The 17,555-nt window shown below is 49.2% G+C and overlaps 1 protein-coding gene across 15 annotated transcripts in view; it reads left to right on the top strand.

Annotated features, from left to right (window-relative positions):
* Nucleotides 1–1,246: 1,246 nt before the first annotated feature.
* Nucleotides 1,247–17,555, top strand: part of MICAL2 (microtubule associated monooxygenase, calponin and LIM domain containing 2) — a 235,354-nt gene continuing 219,045 nt past the window's right edge. For 13 of the 15 annotated variants that reach the window (XR_009693648.1, XR_009693647.1, XR_009693653.1 and 10 more), the window contains exon 1: nt 1,247–1,415. The gene's annotated coding sequence lies outside the window, so the exon portion shown is untranslated. The remainder of the gene's footprint in view (nt 1,416–17,555) is intronic. The other 2 variants (XM_061147654.1, XM_061147644.1) reach the window with 1 other exon arrangement.

The raw sequence follows: 17,555 nt of genomic DNA, 5'->3' as shown, positions 1-17,555 counted from the left end.
GAAAACTAAGATCATGGCATCTTGTCCCATCACTTCATGTCAAATAGACGGGGAAACAACGGAAATAGTGACAAACTTTATTTTTGGGGGCTCCAAAATCACTGTAGATGGTGACTGCATCCATGAAATTAAAAGACGCTTGCTCCCTGGAAGAAAAGCTATGGCTAACCTAGACAGCATATTAAAAAGCAGAGACATTACTTTGCTGACAAAGGTCCATCTAGTCAAAGCTATGGTTTTTCCAGTAATCAAGTAATGAAGTGAGAGTTGGACTATAAAGAAAGCTGAGCACCAAAGAATTGATGCTTTTGAACTGTGGTGTTGGAGAAGACTCTTGAGAGTCCCTTGGACTGCAAGGAGATCCAACCAGTCCATCCTAAAGGAAATCAGTCCTGTATATTCATTGGAAGGACAGATGTTGAAGCTGAAACTCCAATACTTTGGTCACCTGATGTGAACTGACTCATTGGAAAAGACACTGATGGTGGGAAAGATTGAAGGCAGGAGGAGAAGGGGATGACAGAGGATGAGATGGTTGGATGGCATCACCAACTCAATGGACATGAGTTTGAGTAAACTCTGGGAGTTGGTGTTGGACAGGGAGGCCTGGTGTGCTGCAGTCCATGGGGTCGCAAAGAGTTGGACATCACTGAGTGACTGAACTGAAGTGAACAGGTGATCTGCACCACCGCCTCTCTTTCCACCAGCTTTATTCTAAGGACAGTCCAGGTGAGGGGAAGGGCCTATCTGCTAGCAGGGCTTTGCTGAAGCCCAGAGTGGTCAAGAAGCAAAGCAAGAAGGAAGCGCCACTGCCGGTACTAAAAGTGGTATGCCGCTCCCCCAAGTCCAAAAGGGGACACCAAGGGTCGCTATCCACCTTCTTAGGCCAATTAGCGTGACTACCAGCCCTTGTCTCTCTCTTGACATTTGGATACCCGCACCGGGGTTTTCATCTAGCAGCACCACCACGCCTTGTCCCCATCGGCCCTCTGCTGGTCTCAGAATTGCACTGATCTCGGTGGGAGCGCCGGGCTGCTCCCTTCTCTAGGGCCGCGCTACAGCCCACGTGCGCCCGCGGCTGCCGCGGTGACAGCTGGCCCCCCAGGGGCGGGGCGGGCGGAGAGCGGGGGTGGGGGTGGTCTCCGCGACGCGCTGCCATTGGCTACGGGCCTCGACCTGGGGGCGGGGCTGCGCCGCCGGTGGCCCTGTCATTGGTCTCGCCGCAGATGGGGGCGTCTCCCGGTCCTGTCCGCCGCAAGGCGCAGAACCGCAGGCGCTCGCCGGGCTAAGCCTGCGCGGGGCCGCCTAGCTCGCTCACAGTTCGGCAGGCGGCCTCCGGGTCCTGACCACTGCGCCCGCGGCCCTGGGCGAGGATAGAGGCTGGACTCGAGGTTCGGCAGCCGGCGCCGCTCTCGGTAAGAAGGTGGGGGGAACGGGAGGGAAGAGGAGAGCGGGGTTCCAGGAAGAGCGGGCGGGGACCTTGGTAGCCGAGCCTGGACTCTGCGCCCTGGCTGGCGCCGGGGAGGGTCAGGTGCGGCGGCAGCATCTCCCGCCTCAGACCCTCGCCTCCCGGCGCCCAGCGAGCAGGTGGTGCTGCCCAGGGAGGCCGGTGTACCCCGATAGCTTTCTGAATCCATTAGAACGCAGTACCTCGGACTACCTCTTACTCAGCCCCACAACACCCAAATTCTTCAATTCTAAGCCTAAAAAATACCCAAACGTCGACATGGAGTGGGAGCGACCCCCCAGCAGTACCGCCTGCCACCGGGGCAGAAGATCATCCCCAAACTTATCTTCCCACGATTTGGGCTCCTAGCCGGTCACGTTCTTTCCCGGCGTTTCGCTGGGCGCACCCCATACCCCAGCCGGGTTCCCCTCCCTCCTTAACAACAGGAAGTTAAGTTGGGCCAAATGCCGGTGGCCTGGCCGCCTGCGGGCTGGGACTGGGTCTGGGACGGTGGCCCGAGGGGCCGTGGAGATGTCTTTTTCTGAACCTTGCTCCCCTAGCAGCTCGCATTCACCCCAGGCGCCGGAGCACCCCCGCCGGGTTTGCCCTTGCGGACTGGCCCCGGGTGAAAGTGCTCGCTGACTTGACTTCCAGGCCGGGGCAGGTGGGGTTAACTTTATCCTAGGCCAGCCTTTCGGCAGAACTGGGAACGGCCTTTGCTGGATCGGGAGGAGGCGTGTTGAAACCAGAATAAACGTGCGTCTCCTTCTACATTGTTTATTCTAAAGCCAAAGAACTTTTATTTGGAGGCACATCGGGCCCTTTTGGGACCTTAAGCAGTGAGGGGACCTCTTTCCGTCAGTCTCGCCTGCTCACTACAGTCTTCGGTGGTTTCCCTGAAGGATGAAGTCCCAACCAGTTCCCTTCTGGGCGCCTGGTGAGAGAAGTCAGCAGCTGGTTGGCCCTGAGATGTTTGCTTGCCCGGGTGCTCTGGGTCTCCAGGCCAGCTCTGTTCCTGTCCCTTTCCCAGGGGAAGGGAACCCAAAGGGGGCTCAGGTCTCCAGGGCAGCCCCACATGATGCTGTGGAAGCTCTTATTGCAGTAAGAACTGGCCTTCAGGTAGAGAGAAGATGGTTTTATTAAGTGCCTACTGAGGAACGAGCCTTGCCTTGGGGCACATTTGAAGCCAATTTAACGGTAATTAAAAAGCCCTGAAAGGTTTGCCCTCCTCATTTTAGAGATGGAGAAACAGACACAGGTAGGGTAAGTGCCCAAGGTCACATAGAAAGTGGCATAGCCAGGATTTCAAACAGACTGCCAGAGCTCAGGTCCAGTGCTCTTCCTGCTGACCCATGGCTGTGAGGAGTGAGTGTGCTGTGCTGTAGGCTCCTGGCCTCTGAAAAGATTCTGTCCAAAGATCCTGAGGGTGCTTCTTCTTCTTTATTTTGATGTGGACCATTTTTAAAGTCATTATTAAATTTGTTACAATATTGTTTTAGTTTTGTTTTAGTTTTTTGGCCCACAAGGCATGTGGATCTTAGCTCCCCAACCAAGGATCAGACCCGCATGCCCTGCCTTGAAAGGCGAAGTCTTAACCACTGAACGGCCAGGGAAGTCCCCTGGGTGCTTTTTCTTTCTTTTTTTTTATTTTAAAGCAGAGCACTTGAACTGACCCAGGTTAGCCAAGTTGTTCAACCTGCAGACGCCTTGCCCACCCTGTCCTTCAAAGGTAATGGCAGGTGTTGGTCATGCTGTGAGGGGGAGGGGTTGATTGTTGGAGTCAGGGTGGTATTTGAAGGGGAAGTCTGCTTTTGCCATTGACTTGAACCTACCTCTGAAAGCTGACTAATACAATGATTTAGAAGACTGTTATTTGCAATAAGCTCTACTTTAGGACCGATTCTAGTTTTATTTTGTTTTTTTTAGGAGGGAGGGCAGTTGTTGAGGTATGCTAGTTGTGATTGTAAGGTGACTGAGATCCACAGTTGGAGTTTATAAAAAATGAAATCACTGCCTCTTTCCTTCTTCAGGCCCAGGGCTGGTTTTCTGCTTATCCTTCCCTTCTGAAAGAAAATTGTGATTAGCTTAATACCAATTAGTTACACCTTAGTATAAATCAGCTTATGGACTAAGGCTGGTTGTGGTTTGGTCATTGGAGGCCTTTTCCCAGGAACTTTAAGGAGCACTGAGTAATCCCTCTCTGCCTGTGATTGGGATGTGTCTCTCTTTTCTCCACCCACGTCCACACCCATCTGGGTGTGCCTCCCAGTCATGGGCCCTGTTCCTTTCACTCCCTTCTACAGACGAGTAGAGGTCCTGCCTTCTTGGGGGAGAGCCTTGTCTCTGCCAAGAGGAGTGGGGTTAGGTGCAAGAAGATTTGGGTTGAACATTGTCAATCTTTGAGGCCTTTCCAGGGCTAGAGAGTCTCTGTTGTTTAAAGAACCAGAAAAGGGAACACTGTATATCATGCTGGAATTTTTCATTCTTTTTTTCTTCATTCTTTATATCATTTGATTCTCACAGTAGCCCTCTGAAGAAGTATGTAAGGTTATCCCCATTTTACAGATGAGGAAACTGAGGTTCAGGGACTTACCTCCAATTACAGGCCTAGTGAGTGACCAAACTAGGACTCTGGTCTTCCTCTGCATGAATAAGGTCTGAGTGGTGAATTCCACACTAAGAGAAACAGGAAAAAACTGTGGCCATCCTCTGAACTTTGGAGGCTTGGTGTGTGCAGCCCTCTGTCGTGCTTATGATTCCCCAGCTTATGTTGTAATTATTTGTGAACATTTCTTTCCACCCCACTATGAAATGGCATTTAAAACGCTCATAAACATGGCATATTTATGGAAGTCCAGTGGTTAGGACTGGGCACTTTACTGCAAGGGCCTGGGTTCTATCCCTGGTTGGAAAACTAAGATCCCACAAACTGTGCAGTGCAGTCCCCCCCACCCCCAATCATTAACATTTTCAAGCACAAAAATAGAATAGTATAATGAGCCCCAAATACTTATTATCCAGCTTCAGCAACTAAGATCATGCCAGGCTGGCTTCATCTCTCTCTTTCTCTTTTTTTTCTTCCCTATCTATTTTAAAGAGAAGGTTCTTTCATGACCACATCACTATTATTGCATGTAGCAGAATCAACAGTCACTCTTTGGTCTCATCTGTATATATTCAGATGAAGTGACCTTCATCATGAGTTTATTCAAATCACGATCCAAACAAAGTCTGTGTGCTGCATTTGGTTGTTAGTCCTTTTACGCCTACTTTAGTCTGGAGCACCACCCCTTCTGCAGCACTTCTGCTTTTATCCAGCCATTACCCTTATCCTCCGTTTTTTAAATCTCCCACTGGACAGCGAACCCTTTGATGCTCAAGTCTGCTTTTGTGCTCTGTTGGATCCCCAGTGCTGTCTCTGGGATGGTGCAGGGGCGTGGTGAGCATCTGCCCAGTGATGTTGTAGCCACTCAGGAAATACACATTGAATGAATGAATCCTGTGGTGGGTTTGTGTGACTGCCCGTGCATCTGTTTAGATAAGAGGTTTTTTTTTTTTTTTTAAAAAGATGACTTGTTCGCGTGTGGATATTTCCTCTGCAAGCGTCAGCCTGTAAACATCCTGAAACAATAGGAGAACTATTTGCCGTGCTCTCTGGCGCTCTGGTTTGCGGTGTGGGGAGCGCAGGCAGCTGCCGAGGTGCCCTGATCAGCAGCTGGCCTCCCCAAATCACACGTGGGGCTGACAGGGACTGAGGTCATTTCTGTCCAAGCTCTGAATCCTGACTTATGCAGCCACAGGGATTACCACACTAGGAGTCAGGCATTTGGCCTTGGGCTGCCCAGAGAATGCCGTCCACCTCTCTCTGGGCAGTGCAAGATTCTTGCCTTGTGCCTTTGGAAGCCTTCTCTATCTGGCCTCATACCTGGGCAAGGTGTGGGCTCTTCTCAAATCATTATCCATCTGCAACTGACAGACCGTGACAGAAAACATACACTTAAAACCTTTCAGTGTCTGGTCTGAATTTATGGTGGAGAGATAGTATCGCCATCGGCACCTTTGTAGGCGTTCTAATGAAGGAGACCAGAGGCTCAGGGAGAAGGATGAGTTGTGTTCCCTCCCCAGATAACATGCTTCACACCTGGATTCCTTGTCAGATCTCTCCAAGGTGCTGGGCTCTCCGATAGCCATCTTCTGACCCACCCAGCAAAGACCCTTCTCTGCAAATAGCCCCTAAATGAGGAGGCTTTTTTCTTTTACTCCTCCTCCTCCTTAAACATAAACAGGCCTTTCCACTAGCCGTTAAGTATAAGAGAAGGTTGTTTTTCTCTCTGTATGGTGGGGATAGAGTTAATTTTTTTCCTGTATATTATATTTCTCAGCGTTTTTCTAAAATTTTTATAATAGAAATGTTTTATTGTTCAAATGGAAAATAAAAATATTTGGGGATATTTTTCCTCTTAAAAAAGAGAACTTCCTTCAACTGATTTGCATAGGTAAACAAGATTATACATGCACTCGGTCCAGTTTTATGTGTGGATGGGTTCCTATACCCATTGGGATTTTGATATTTGCCTATTTTATTTTTTGACATTATTTTAAAGAGTATATCTGTGTTTTTATTTACATTTTTTAATGTTTGGCCTCACTGCATAGTTTGCAGGATCTTAGTTCCCCGACCAGGGATGGAACCCAGACCCATACAGTGAAAGTGTCAACCACCAGGGAATTCCTATACCTAAGAAAGCTGGAGCTGTGGAGACAGGAAGCTGCGGAATCCATGGAGCCTGACCCTCTTTCCCATTGTACCACCTCCCTTTCTTTCATGAGAATTTCATTTTGGTTTCCTCAATCGTTCCTGAAATCGTTCTCTTGGTAGGCTCTTGATTTTGATTTTTTTTATTCAGGGAGTTGGAGATATCAAAAGAAGACAGAAATAACATAGTGGGTTAAGAAAAAGCAGGCAGGGCAAAGCTTCAGGCTCAGAAAGCCTGTCTCATCCCCTTGGGAAAGTGCCTGATGGCAAGATGCCCCACTCACCTCACTTCGGGGGGCCCTGACCCCTCCCTCCACCATCTTCTGTTTTCCTCCCTGCCACCTCCTCCGAGGTAGAAAGCACAGCTGCTCTGCGCTGATAAGGCTCCTCCTTCTCAAGCCCTGATCATCTGGTCTCTGAACTCAGGGTTAGTGGGGGTGATGGGGACATGGGCCCTCTAGTCACAAACAAACCTTCATCTCAGGGCTGGGTCACAGTGGAGTGTGATTTTTGAGATGCTTCCCTTCTCTGCCAGCTATTGAGGAAGTGTCCATCCCTGTGTCCCAGAGGAAGAGCCGTTTGTGAATACCAGGTATGGTGGTTGTTGTTTAGTCACTAAGTCGTATCTGACTCTCTTGAGACCCCATGTACTGTAGCCTGCCAGGCTCCTCTGTCCAGGGATTTCCCAGGCAAGAATACTGAAGTTGGTTGCCATTTCCTTCTCCAGGGGTTCTTCCCATCCTAGGGATTGAACCCACATCTCCTGCATTGCAGGTCGACTCTTTACCACTGAACCACTGGGGAAGTCTGATACTAGGTATTGTATCATTTCTTAAATGCAATTGCTCTAAATATTACTACAGTTTTTCCCAGGAAAACCTGTGTCTCCCTGGTGGCTGAGAGCGAGTTGTGTGTGTTTGTATGCGGATGGTGCGGTGTTTGTAGGGTTGGGATTTTAGTGTGTTCTGTACTTGCGCTGGTGTTTCTCTCCTCCGAGAGTCAGAGCAATTTCCCTGCCCCTCCCCACCTGAACCCCTCTTCTTCTGGTGGTGTCCAGAGACCTTGCTGCTCTTGTATTCTTTCCAAGCCTTGGTCAGCTTTCTCTTCGGGGAATACAGAGATCAAGGCAGGGGCTTGTTTCCTGCTGGTTTGGGGCTCAGATTTTCCCTTTCCCATGCAGTGGAGGGTGTTTAGTGCCGATGTCCTTTCTGAAGGCACCAAGGTAGGATAGCAAAGAGTCGGCCAGCAGCCCCTGATCCCTGAGCTGCTGCAACAGCAGGTTTAATGGAACATTTGCAGGCTGTAGCTCCTAACACACCTAGTGCAGAAACCCAACCAGGCCAGAGACAGAGGGGGAGTCTAAGAACATCTCGTCCTGCACCATAGTATCAATGTGTTAAGATAAGGAAACTACTTCTTGGCTCTGGTGACTCTGAATGGTTGGCCTTGGCTACTGATCTGAGAACTGACTGTATATGGTGAAGAGTTGCAGGATCTCAGGGTTTAACTTGTGCCAGGGCCAGGAGAATGAAGTGTAGGGGAGGATTAAGAAGTGCCTGGGAAAAAGTCACTTGGACGTTCTGATCACCAAGGAAAGCTGCTGGGGGCCTGGCAGAGCTGCTGAACCCTTCTGCTGGACAGCTTCATCTCAGGGGAGCAGCATGGTGGGTTGAGGTGCGGCCTGTGGAGTTCACGGCTACTGTAAAGTTGGGGTGCTGATGACTCCACATGTCAGGACGGCTGGGCTTTTGCACAACAGAATACAAAGGTGATAACAGTCAGGAGCTCTCTGCTTGGAGGGGTGAGAAATCCAATAGTGGGAGAAAGGGACAGAATAGAGGATTAAGCAGGGGAGTCAGGGAGGCCTCTCTCCAGACCCTCGAGGAGAGGATTCAATCCCTTTCTTCAGGGGATGTCATGGGTGATCATGCAACTGGTTGCGGCCTTGGAGACCAAGGGGTTCATGCTCAGAGCTTCTGGCCATCTGCCTGGGCTTGCAGCAAGTTACTGATGTGAGGGAGGGAGGAAGATTCTTCTGGATTCCAGGCTTGCTGTGACCAGGGGACCCAGGACTTCCTGCTTGGTCCAGGTCACTATCTCCAGCTTGGGTGTGTCTGTTACCTTGTACCTGACATCTTGGGCTCTCTTAAAAATGACTCACCCATGGGAATTCCCTGGTGGCCTAGTGGTTAGGACTCTGCACTTTCATTGCCAAGGGCTCAGGTTCAATCCCTGGTGGGAGAAATAAGAGCCCACAAACTGCATGGTACAGCCAAAAGAAAAAAAAAAGATTCACCCCCTCCCCCGCCATATGCATGGATGATGGTACTCACCCTCCCCCGCCCCACGTACACACACACACACCCCACACAAGTGATGCTACTCACCTCCACACACACATGCATAGATGGTGGTGCTCACCCAGCCACCCCCCTCCATACCTGGATACATGACATTCACCACCCCCCACACAGATGAGGCTATTCACTTCACACATACATGGGTGCATGTTAACATATTCACTCAGTACAAAGAGAATTCAATGAAAAGCAGTCCTCCAGTTCTCAGTTCTCTTCCTTAGTGGCATGGCTATCCCCAGTCTCCTGTGGCTCCTTCCAGATAGTCTAGGCAAATATTTGTGCCTGTTCCCTCTTCACTCCTCTCTCAGGCTGGGAAGCCACGATAGAAAAACCATAGGGCTGCCGAGACTCAGCAGTTATCTGAATTAGCCAGGCATGGCTTGACTCCTGCCCTTCTACCCTGCTCTGTCGCCTCTCCCATTTAGGACCCTCCGTGGGTTGGATTTGTGGGTGCAGAGAGTCTGGGCACTGAGAATAAACCTCGGGGGGACATTCTGGGTGCAGGTGACAGAGGCAAAAACAAACAAATGTGCTAAGACAGACCTGGGTTTGAATCGGAGCCATGTGGCCTTGGGCATCAACGAACCCTAGTGTTTTAGTCTGCATAAAAACAAACAAAAACAAAAAGAAGGAGATAATCACACTGAACTCAGGGAATTGATGTAGAAATAGAATATTTGTGAAGTGCCCCACTTAGGTAGGCACTCAAAACTGTCAGTTTTTTTCCACTTGTAAGGAGTGACCCATTTTCAGAATGAATGACACTGGCATGGAATCCTCTGGATGACTTCCTGGAAATTTTCTTGGTGGATCCCTGAGCTTTTATTTCCCTGCAGATGGTAGCCAGTTCTCCATTTACTGCCAAGCTGGGCTCTCCCCCACCACCTCTTCCTACTGTGTCCTCCCCAGCCTCTGAATACCACCTCTTCCGCTGTCCCTCCATCCCCTCACTTCTCCCCTACTGTTGGTGAGCGGGAGGCTGCAGGCGCCTGTAGAAAGCTCTGGGCTGTTTATGGCTGTTCTCTGGGGGTGTTTAGGCTGTAATCTTCTTCAGAAGCTCCAGCAGATGTCTGTTTATTGCTGAAACTTCATCTTTATCTTCAGCATAAGAGAAGAAAGAGGCTATTTTTAAAGAACTTTAATTGGCAGGTCTGCACACCATGGCCTAGATTGCCTCCAAGTTTCATTCTTCATCATGCTGTCTCTACCCATTTGAAACCCTTCAGATCCAGGCAGAGAGACCTTATATGTCCTGATTTTAGGGCAGCACTTACATTTGGCAGGCAGTGGTAATCTCTTAAAAAGGTAGGTCAGGGAAGCAAAGGCAATCAGCTGACTGTCTTTCTGGGTTGGGACAAATGGAGTAAGAGAGAGTAGCATTTGTATGTCCATAGAAACCAACATCTTCCCCCACTTCTGCCCCTTTCTCTCTCTATGCTGAGAGGGGCCTGCCCGCTGAATGCTGCCTGCTGATTGGCTGGGAGATCTTTAGCCTTAGCTTTCCCTTTGGACTCAGGTGGGGCTTAGGGTAAGGGGAGAGTGGAAGCAGGTAGTTTCAAATGATACTGACCTCTCAGGAGGGAGGATGAGTAGAGACTATGAGTCATAGAAACTTGAGATGTCAGATTGGAAGGGACCTCTGAGATCATCTAGTTCTCACCCCTGCCACCTTGTTTTTTTCACCTATGGAGAAACTGAGGCTCAGATGCTTCTTGTATTTCTGTTTGTTTAATTGAGTTTTTTTGGCTGTACTTTGCAGCATGTGGGATCTTAGTTCCCCAACCAGGGAGGGAAACCACACCCTCTTCAGTGGAATCATGGAGTCTTAACCATTGGACTGCCAGGGAAGTATCAAGGTTTCTTGATACTGAGTGGAGGCCAGAACGTGTGGTTCCTGGCTCAAGGTCACCTAGCCAGGTCAGAGTCTGTTCTCCACCCTCCATTTCTGTTGGGCTGTGAGCCTGTGACCAGGCTTGGGCAGCATTCTTGGATTTGGCCTTCCCTTTTGCAGCACCAAGCTGCACCTCCTCTTTCTAGCAGGCCTCTTGTGCTTTGAATTGGGGCTTCCCAGGTGGCACTAGTGGTAAAGATCCTGTCTGCCAACGCAGGAGACTCAAGAGATAAGCGTTCAATCTTTGGGTAGGGAAGATCCCTTGGAGAAGGGTATGGTGAGCCACTCCAGCATGCTTGCCCAGAGAATCCCATGGACAGAGGAGCCCGGCGGGCTCCAGTCCAATGGGCTAGCAAAGAGTCAGATACGACTGAAACAATTTAGCACGCTGGTAGCCCTGGCTTGAACAGAGGTTTGGTGCAACATCTTCACTTATCAGAATTACTGCCTCCAGAGTTTTGGGGCCTAAAATTCCCACCTTTGTCTTCAGCCCTTGTCTCCAAAGGGCCTTTGTTAAAAATATAGAATTTAACTGGGAAAGGTACTATGTTGATTAGTTTATCTCCAATTAACTGTCAGCTGAGAGCTAAACCTTGAGAGAATGGGGAATGAGTCAGCTAGAAGTAGGTGGAGGAGGGAATCAGAAACGACTGTAAATAGGGTGCTGGCATGGTGCATGGTGACCCATGCTCCTTAGATCTTGGTGTTCAGCTGCCATGCCGAGGGGTACTGTGCTGAGTGACAGAAGCAGAGCTTTCATCTAACATGTGGAGGGAGGTGCCTTAGACAAGCCCATAGATGCCCACACATCAAGATAAGAGTTTGGAATGTTGCATTAGACAGTCGTAGTGTGAGGGAGTCAGGGGAGACCTCCTGGAGGAGGCAGCTGTTGGTCATTGAGTTGGGCCTTGAAAGATAGGATTTCCATAGGCAGAGGTGGGGAGAGGTAGAGCACAGAGATGTGGAAACATAAGGGTATGTTCAGGATGTCACGTGGTAGAAATGTGGGGGCTACCTGGGGGAACTGTGGAAGCTGAGGCTGGAATCAGGCTAGTCTTGAGTACTGGTGAAAGGGGTGAGTATGGCCCTAACCCTGCAGGCAGTGGGAACCATTGGAGAGGGATGGTCAGAGTGCTCCTTCAGGCAGATCAGGTTGTGCAAGATAAGCTCATGTGAGAATCAGGGGTGGGCAATCTGTTAGGAGGTCTGCGCTGCCCTCCATGTGCTGGAGAGATACTCTGACCAGACGGTAGTGGGGGTTGGGCAACAGAAGGGTCGAGGGGTGCTTAAGGCTGGGCCCGACTAAGGCCTTGTCTGTGCTTTTGTCTCACTATCATCTGGGTGAAGGGGGTCAGTATGGGCAAACCCTATCTTTCAGTTGATCAGGAAGGCAGCCCATTTGGAATGCCTCAGTTAGGGTCTTAGAATATGGGACATCTATCACTTTCTGTGCCCCCCCCCAGTGTGCCTGTTCTGTGCTTCGGTGGCTCTATCTTCTGTAGAACAATAGTAATTGCCCTTATTTTTCACCACCTCACTACAAGAGGTCTCCCTCAGGGTCAGCCTCAGGGAGATGCATAGGGGAGTCATGGCTGCTGAACCCCTGGAAGTGGGTACCCATGGATTAAGAGAAGGTGTTACGTGCCTGCACATGGCTGAGGCAGCAAAGTTGGACTGGGCAAGGACCTCCATGATCCCCTCCTCCTTCATTAGAATCATTTCTACAGATGTCTCCTGCTCATGGAGCACTGTGGGTCATCATCAGAAATGACTTGATTCTCCCCCTTCTATGGTCTCATAAGCCCCTGACTATCCCGTTCAGGTGGGTGCTGCTCTAGTATCTGGTGCCCACTTTGAGTTGATCTCCCCAGTGGAGGAGGAAGCCTGGGCCGGCTGGCCTGGGACTGGACTGGATGTTTCCAGGCAACTGGAACACATAGGGCGGGGAGTTGGCTGACTCTCCAGCCCTCTGGACATCCTGGCCCTGGGAAGGGACAAAAGCTGAGCTCAGCTTCTGCCTGCTCCAGTGTTAACCTGGCAGGTGGGAGGCATGGCAGCCTGGTGTGCTTACAGCTTTGACATTTGAGCAGAGCTGCTGGCACCTGCTCTCTGCCATAGACGTCTCAGAAACACCCTTGCTTTATGTGTTGGAATAAATTGCTTCAGCAGTGAGCAAATGGCATGAGTTTTGTGCTTGTGGGAGCTTCTGATAGAGGGTGGGGATGGAACGCTGAGACAGCTTTCCTCTTTCTTTGTTCTCCTAGCATCTGTGCTGCCAATATGAGGCCAAATTGGTCCATTCATTAATTGCTCAGCTGTGCACTCCATTCATTCTGCCAGTCAAAACTTTTGGAGGTCCCTCTATTTGAAGCATGTTGTCAGAGAGTGACCATGGCTTTCAGAGTGGCAGTAACACCTCGGTAAAGCCACTAACTTTCTCTGGGTGTCAGGCTTCTCTTCTGTAAGATGAGGGTGACAGTGCTTGTCTCACAGGGGGCCGTGAGGATTAACTGGGGCAGTGTATGTAGCACACCTGTCACACGTCTGGCACATGGCAGGCATGTAGGTGGCCCCCAGCTGGCCCACCAGAGTCTGAGAGCACAGTTGCAGGCCACGTTCCACTTTGCTTGAGATCCCTCATTCAGTGCTGTTCCCTAAACGGCTTTTATCTTCAAGTGGTGACTTTTTAAGAGAATAACTGAGCTAAGCACGTAGGTGGGTAACAAAGAAAGACGGGACGCCTTTCTCTTTGTGGTGAGTTTTCTCAGTCAGACCTTGGGACCATGGGTCTGTAACATGGGTACTTGGTTTCCCCATTGTGGTCCAGCCTGGGTTTCGCCTCTGAGGTGACCCATTCCATCTTTGGACAGCGCCTCCTATACCCTCTACTGGCTCCCTATAGCTTCTGGCATCTGGGCCTAGTTCTTCCTCCTTGAAATCATAGAGAAGGATACTCTAGTCTCTCTTCCACTTGAAAGCTCTTCAGATACTTTTTTTTTTTTTTAGTATTTATTTGGCTGTATCAGGTCTTAATTGTGGCAAGAGGATTTTTTTTTTTTAGTTGTGGCGTATGTGATCTTTTCTTAGTTGTGGCATACAGAATCTTTAGTGGCACATGAACTCTTGGTTGCAGCATGTAGGATCTAGTTTCCTGACAAGGGATTGAACCTGGGCCCCCTGCATTGTGACTGCAGAGTCTTAGCCATTGGACCACCAAGAAAGTCCCCAGACACTGTCTTTTAAATCAAATCTGTGATATTGTTGATTGTAAGATATACCATTCTCTTATGAACCTGCAAGACATAGAAAGTACTTCCAGTTAAACTGAAGAACAATACTTTGTTATCACTTAAAATGTTTATATTTACTGAAAGAATTCTCTTGGACTTTAGATATAAGGTTTTTGTCCATATCACTCTTACATCCACATAAAAAGGAAAAGAAATTAGTTACAGCATTTTGAAAATGTCTTCACTTTTGAAATCCAAATCTCTCAAATCACTTTTTGACTCAGAGTTATCAATATACTCATTTTTGGTTTTTTTTGACATATTATATTCTGTGAAGTGGTGATGTATTTCTTAATCTCTATTGTCTTTGGAATTCTTTTATCTAGGACTCACGTTTCTTCCTCAAATTGTCCTTGAATGTTCTGGCTCCTGAAATGTTGAGGGTTGCAGTTGTCCAGACATGTCACAGGGAATAATAGTCAAATTTCCATTTGATAGTGGCAATGAGGCAATGACAACTATGCCACAGCTGCACTCTGGCCTAGAGACTGTTAGATGCTAGGGTATTATAAGATAATTCTGCTTTCAGACATTCTGTAACTGAAAAAAATGTGCACCTCCTAATAAGTGAAGTATGATACTTAAAGACAGCCCTCTTGTCCTCTCCTGAGTTTTCTTCCAGATTTACAGCCCTTGATGTGGGTTCCGGTGTTTTCCTGTGGTTCTTCTCTGAACAAACTCCGTTTTTGTCTGTATCTTTCTATTACAGCGAAGCTAGTACCCAGACCATCTCTCATATTCATGGTGTGGTGTGATCACAGCAGAGGAAGGCAGGTATCCTCTCCCTAATTCAGGCCATTCTATTTTTTTTAATGCAGCCCAAGATTGCATCAGTTTTTCTGGCAGCTACTTTACATTTTTGACTCACTGACATTACTCCTGACAAATTTTTTTTTTTTTTGGCTGTACCACACAACTTACAGAATCTTAGTTCTCTAACCCAGAATCGAACCTGTACCCACTGCATAGTCCTAACCACTGGACTGCCATGGAATTCGCCTCACCAGATCTTTTTAACATGGGGTGTTGCTAAACTTCTCCCTGTCCTTAACGTGTTCTTTAGAAATTAAGTGCAAGCCTCCTCCAGTCTGATTCAGAACAAGCATTTCTGTTAAATTTCAGTGTGTTAAATTCTGTGCAACCCTTTCCCTTGAGCTCTTTCAGGATCCTGTTTAGTGTGCTTTCCTTAGCATTGCCCAAGTTGCCAGTAAAATGCTTATTAGCAGAGAACCCTCTGCTAGAGTCCTCCCCTCCTGACATGATCTTTCATCGGCTTGCCTGGGGACCCCTGCCTCAGTCTCTGCCTTTTGCTTTCCTGACCTCTAACCAGTTGCCTTTTTGAATCTAGTTATGCCGAATCTATCGTAATTCTCCACCAACTATCAAGTATCCTATCACAGAAAGGCATGGACACTCCTTGACATCATGTGCTCTCAGTTCCCAGAGGGCTCCGGGACTGCTTTCAGGTATCCCCAGACTGCCTCCACAGATGCAGTTCAGCGGTCTCACCTGCTAGAGTTTCCAATGCTCCAGGCCAACCAGGGGGATGGATGGCATTGAAATGATCTAAATATCCTTTCCTAAAAATCCAAGCTTCCCCCACCCGCTACCCTTTCTCATCTTAGTGTTGGATCTTGACGTGTCGGTCTAAGGATAGCTCTCTTCAACAGGGGCCATCGTGTGCCCAGAGTCGGAGCCAAAGTCTAGTTTCCCAGAGTCCCTTTATACCTCATCTTGGCTCAAGATGACTACCAGCCCTTCCTGTAGTCTGGGCGTGTTGTGCAGCCTCGGCTTATCTGACTGTCCTCCTCTGGTTCATGCTCTGGGAGGAGGCTGTCTCAGGGGATTCTTTTGTTACACATCCTGCTCCCAGTGATGGGACCTGTGCTTTTCAACAACTCACCTTGTCAAGGTTCCCTGTGTGACCGCGTGGCTCTATTCTCTCACACTCACATGCCAGCACCGTGTGAGGGCTCTGTAAACACTAACTCACTTCATTCCTCTTTTTTGAAAAAAATTTATTTATTTTATTTTTGGCTGTTCTGGGTCTTTGTTGCTGCATACGGGCTTTTCCTAGTTGTGGCCAGTGGGTGTGGGGTACACTTCGTGGCGGTGTGTGGGCTTCTCATTGCGGCAGCTTCTCTTGCTGTGGAGCACATGCTCTGGGTGCACAGGCTTCAGTAGTCGCCGTGCATGCGTGGGCTCAGTAGTTGCAGCTCCCGGGCTTAGCTGTTCCACAGCATGTGGGATCTTCCTGGTCCAGGGATCGAACCTGAGTCTCCTGCATTGGCAGGCAGATTTTAACCCCTGAGCCACCAGCGAAGCCCTCACTTCATTCTTGTGTCAGCCCCATTAGAGAAATACTCTCATGATCCTCACTTACTAACAAGGAAATTAAGGTGCAGAGGGGTTCACTGACGTGCTCCAGACTTCACAGCTAGAAAGGGGAAGGGGAGTTCATATCCAGTCAGTTTGCCACCAGGTCCAGCTTGAAGCATAGTGGTGAGCTGCCTGCTTCCTAAAAAGCCCTGTCTGCCCTCCCTCTCCTCCTCACCCTCCTGCCCCTCCCTGTCTGTGCCTTCTTGTCTTCACGCCCCTCTGCCCTTCCCCCATCCTCCACTGCACAATTAGAATTGCATTTCAGAGCATCAGAATCATTTACTTCCTCAATCTCAGGTTCCAGAGCCCTCCTATTCTTTGAGCAATTTAAAGTCTGTTTCCTTAGAGTCTCAGTCCCTCCCAAGTTCCAGAGGAAATGATTGCTTTTCCTCCACAGTTCCTTCCTGTGTCCCCCCTGGTCAGTACCCATTCAGTCACTGCCATGGGAATTAGGTTAGTCCCTCTCCTATAGACGTTTCCTCTCTCTTCTTGAAGGTGAAGAGCTCAGCGAGGCTGATTGGAGCTTTTAGTCAGTGGGGCTTTAATGCTAACAGAATGGTAGATCCCACTGCCTGCCCTGCAACCCCAAGGGCTCTCATCGACTGACTTGGGATTATGGTCATCACAGAGCAGTAGTGCCTGCAGTGACTGGACCTTTAACCTCAGTCATCTCCCATGAGAGTCCTCTGGAGAATTCTCTCAGCCCTATCTCCTCACACACTGGTCCTCTAGAATATTCTCTCAGCCCTCTCTCCTCACACACCTATCTCCAGAGTATTCCCTCAGCCCTCTCTCCTCACACACCTATCCTCCAGAGTATTCCCTCAGCCCTATCTCCTCACACACTGATTCTCTAGAATATTCCCTCAGCCCTCTCTCCTCCCACACCTATCCTCCAGAGTATTCCCTCAGCCCCCTCTCCGCCCACACTGGTCCTCTAAAATATTCCCTCAGCCCTCTCTCCTCACACACCTATCCCCTAGAATATTCCCTCAGCCCTCTCTCCTCACAGACCTATCCTCCAGAGTATTCCCTCAGCCCTATCTCCTCACACACTGATTCTCTAGAATATTCCCTCAGCCCTCTCTCCTCCCACACCTATCCTCCAGAGTATTCCCTCAGCCCCCTCTCCGCCCACACTGGTCCTCTAAAATATTCCCTCAGCCCTCTCTCCTCACACACCTATCCCCTAGAATATTCCCTCAGCCCTCTCTCCTCACAGACCTATCCTCCAGAGTATTTCCTCAGCCCTCTCTCCTCACACAACTATCCCCTAGAATATTTCCTCAGCCCTCTCTTCTCACACACCTATCCCCTAGACTATTCCCTCAGCCCTCTCTCCTCACAGACCTATCCTCCAGAGTATTTCCTCAGCCCTCTCTCCTCACACACCTATCCCCTAGAATATTTCCTCAGCCCTCTCTCCTCACAC

The sequence above is a fragment of the Dama dama genome, chromosome 1 (assembly GCF_033118175.1).
Source record: "Dama dama isolate Ldn47 chromosome 1, ASM3311817v1, whole genome shotgun sequence".
In the NCBI taxonomy this organism is placed as follows: Eukaryota; Metazoa; Chordata; class Mammalia; order Artiodactyla; family Cervidae; genus Dama; species Dama dama.
The sequence above is the reverse complement of the archived record's forward strand: the minus strand, read 5'-3'. Positions and strand labels throughout refer to the sequence as shown.